Consider the following 3681-nt stretch of genomic DNA (forward strand, 5'->3'; position numbering starts at 1 on the left):
CCCCCATGCCCTACCCCTCTCGCCCCTCCCCTTCCCCCACCCAACCAAACCAACCAGCCCACCCGGCACCCTTCCTCCTCCAAGAAAGCAAAGCCATGCCCTCTGACGGGGGATGAGATCTGCGCCTGCGGGGAATTTATTGGCTCTCTCCACCGGCGAGGCTTGGGGAGGCCGACGTTCCCTGTCGAGACCCGTCGCGCACGTCCTCCAGCGCCACCCGCAGCACGTCGAGTACACCACCACCCTGGAGTGCCTCGGCCTGGCCGACCTCTCGTCCCCGCACCCCCGGGCGCGTGCCGCCGCCATGGGCATCATGCCCCTCCAAGTCCATGCAGTGGGCGCCGCCGAGGAAACGATGCAATGGTGTGTGGATCTCCTCAACCTCCTCTCTTATTTGTTCTGAGGCGATTGCTTTCCAACGAATTTAGAGGCGGTTGCTGCGTTGTTTCTGCTGCTCTAGATTCTGCTCGTGCTTTGTGCCTCTTAGTTTTCGCTCTTGTGTGCCGATCGATGGGTTTTGATTTCCGATTCTGAATGAGTTACGCGTGCAGGCTCTCCCCAACACCCCTCCCGTGGACTACCCCAGTTTCAAGCTCGTCCTCGTCCGCGACAGCAACACCGGCAAGACAATGTTCGTGTAGAGGCATATCATCGGGGAGTTCGAGAAGAAGTACGAACGTAAGTGAGCCTGTCGATGATTCTAGTTTGGTTCCTTCCCCGCCCCTCGATCGCATCTCGTGTTTCTGTTGAGGGATGATGTTGCCTTTGATGTTGTTGACTGTTGTTGTTGATCTGCACGATGTTCTGTAGCGATGATCGGTGTGGAGGTGCGGTCACTGGACTTCCAGATGAGCCACGTCAAGATCAGGTTCTACTGCTGGGACACAGCCGGACAGGAGAAGTTCGGTGGCCTCCGTGACGGATACTAGTAAGTTCGGTGGCCTCCGCGACTCTTGCATACATGTTTTTACCTCTTGCATATTTAACATACATGAAAGTATAAGTAGGTATTGAAATATATGCGAAGGTAGAAGCTATCGTTGCTGCTTGTCTCTTAAATAAATAAATAAAATTATGTAATCATGATCTGAAATCTCATGCAGGTGATCATTGGTGCTGTTGCTGCCGCTGTGCAAGTCGGAGGTGTCGCTGCTACATTTGGTGGAGCTAGTGCTGCCGCTCCAAAGGGCAACCTTCATCAGACACTACCTCATAATAGTGCCTCAAAGTTCTGTGCCCCATCTCCCCTCTTTCTAAATTACTATAAAAACATTGTAAATACTAGTAGGAAAACATGTCAAATTTTTTGTGTATATAACTGGAATAACCCTGCAGTTTGGTTCCGCAGAGTGGTAAATTCAACCTTGATGCTTTATGGGTTTGTGTTCCTTTGTTTTATTTCCCTTTTGATCTGTATTGTCAGTTGGCTAGTTCTGCACTTGTCTTTTTTTTCAACCTTGTTTCATACTGGTAGAAAAATAAGGAACCGGAACATCATCGGCTTTTGTGGGAAATACTGATCTTGACATTGTGACAATTCATCCTGTGACTCTTCTCTGATCTCCAATAAAGAGAGTAAACTTGGCCCAATTTATTTGTCTGCAAATGATTGGGTGTGACCCACAAAGAATTGTTCTGGTTACTTATTTTTTTAGGGTGGTTCCTCTTTTTTTACTGGTTCATCCGCTCCTTTGTGATTGATCTATTGGCTCCGGCCGCTCCTTCGTGATAGATTCGATTAACTCTTTATTAGCCTTGTGGGTCGTAATTCTTCCTCTACAGACGCATATACTGCCTGGCGTATTGCTCATGCTCATTCTGTACAGAGATAGTCCTAATATCCGTAGGGTTGTAGATTGATTTCCCCTGAAAAAGCTACGCTTCTTTCCTCGGATGATAAGCATGTTCGGCATCTATGTTTAATCCTTAAGATAAATGGTCTTTAGTTTCTTTTGGTGCATCTGCGTGCACATAACAGTCTGTTAGTTTCTCTTTATATAATTAAGAAAATATGATGATGTCGTTTGTTTATTATTATCTATCATCTGTAGATTGAGTTTTAGGCCACCAATACTTGTATGTATAATTTCTAGTCTCTTGAATGAATAATTTTCCTTTAGGTGTCATGCGTCTTGTGTTACTACATACATCTGTCATGAAGTGCATGGTTCCGGAACTATGGTAACCCGTAGTTTGCTCTACTGGTGACAGTAGTATGATGGAAACATCGACACTGAATGTAGTTCCTGTTTCTTCAACTAATCATCATTTACTAGAGTATCTCTTGTTCTTGCTCCTGCTTGGTTTTTGACGCCACTAGCTTGTACTGAAACATGCAGACTTTACCCCTTGCTAGATCCTTCGGTGGAGGTGACCCATGTGATGGTGATTCGCTCCAGCAGTTCCGGTTCCGGCAATGGTGGTGCTACACTGCTACTGCTCCTATGATGGCTACACATTGGTAGGCTCGACTGCCTCCCTTGGCTGTCGCTGGATCAGCCTAGTCTACAACCACTTCCGATGACTCAGGTCCCCTTCTACCTCTCCTACTCTCTCCATGATTCTTTTCTTTGCCTTTATGAGGTGTAATTGTTTAATTTTTGTCATAGTTGAGCATTGGATGATATATTGTATCTGTCATGAGGTACATGGTTCATGGATATGCCAACCTACAGCTTGTTGTCCATACATATTCCCGCATGTTAGTGTCTCCCCGTGTAAGTACGAATTCTGGTGATGCCTTCATCTATGATGATGCTCTGCCTTTCGCATTCATTCATTCTCTGATAGTTCTAGGAGTCCTCATATTTATTTGAAAATCTGTGCAAATGTACATCATCCTAGAGAAGCATCCCCATACCAGCACATGTATTTGAAAAATCTATTCAAATCTCCTCACTTCATATGTTGCTAAGAGATGATGTAACTCCAAAGTAGACAATTAAAACATATTAGTAAAATCAGTATGCATCCCTAGTGATGCTTTATCTTGTTTTTTAGTCCATGAGTGATGTGTTGGAGCATCACTGACTACTATGGTTTTTTTCCAAGGTCTATACAAGTGTCATCTTTGTCTGGCAATATCTGCCTCCTGTGTCGTGTCATGTATCTATTTCACTTTAGATGTTTTAAGTGAATGATGTATTACTTGCGAGTGTTGATGTACTGATGCAAACAGTGCTTGTGTACTTGTGACTAATCTGTTTTCCCTCTCATTTATAGGAGTTCCTCGGCCAAACAAATTCGAAGAAGCTCAAAGCCCCAGTCAAAGGCTCGCTTTATATATTATTGAACTTGTAATGCAAAATTTGCTTGGAATTTTGACGTAATGCTGATCTTGCTAGGAATTGGGTGTATATTTACTTGTTGTACCTATTATTTAATGTTCGATGTACTTGTTATTCAAATGCTGGGAATTTGTATTTGTGCTAAATGTATTTAGTTGGATGTGAACATAATACTGAAAGAGACCTTGGCCCAAACACTACTGGACCTTAAAAAGGCCACAGCCCAAACATAGTTGGGGTCTGTTTCAGCAATGCCAGTATATTAATTTTTGAAAATAAATAAAATGTACTGTAAAAGGGCCGAGTTCCAAAACTTGAATGGACCACAAAAAGGTCGAGGCCTGAACAAGAATTGGACTGAAAAAAGGTCGAGGCCCGAACAAGAATTGAACTG

At 44.1% G+C, this 3681-nt stretch overlaps 2 long non-coding RNA genes across 3 annotated transcripts; both read left to right on the forward strand.

Moving 5' to 3' along the window:
* Positions 1 to 9: 9 nt before the first annotated feature.
* On the forward strand, positions 10 to 2395 carry LOC119268865. Of its 2 annotated transcripts, XR_005133330.1 has the most exons (4): positions 10 to 363; positions 552 to 928; positions 1104 to 1228; positions 2357 to 2395. It is a non-coding gene; the product is annotated as an uncharacterized LOC119268865 (long non-coding RNA). The 2 variants fall into 2 exon arrangements; XR_005133329.1 differs by having other exon boundaries at positions 1104 to 2389.
* Positions 2396 to 2420: 25 nt separating this feature from the next.
* On the forward strand, positions 2421 to 3453 carry LOC119268866. Its single transcript, XR_005133331.1, has 2 exons — positions 2421 to 2529; positions 3223 to 3453. It is a non-coding gene; the product is annotated as an uncharacterized LOC119268866 (long non-coding RNA).
* Positions 3454 to 3681: the final 228 nt, after the last annotated feature.

This window comes from Triticum dicoccoides, chromosome 3A (assembly GCF_002162155.2).
Source record: "Triticum dicoccoides isolate Atlit2015 ecotype Zavitan chromosome 3A, WEW_v2.0, whole genome shotgun sequence".
Lineage (NCBI taxonomy): Eukaryota > Viridiplantae > Streptophyta > Magnoliopsida > Poales > Poaceae > Triticum > Triticum dicoccoides.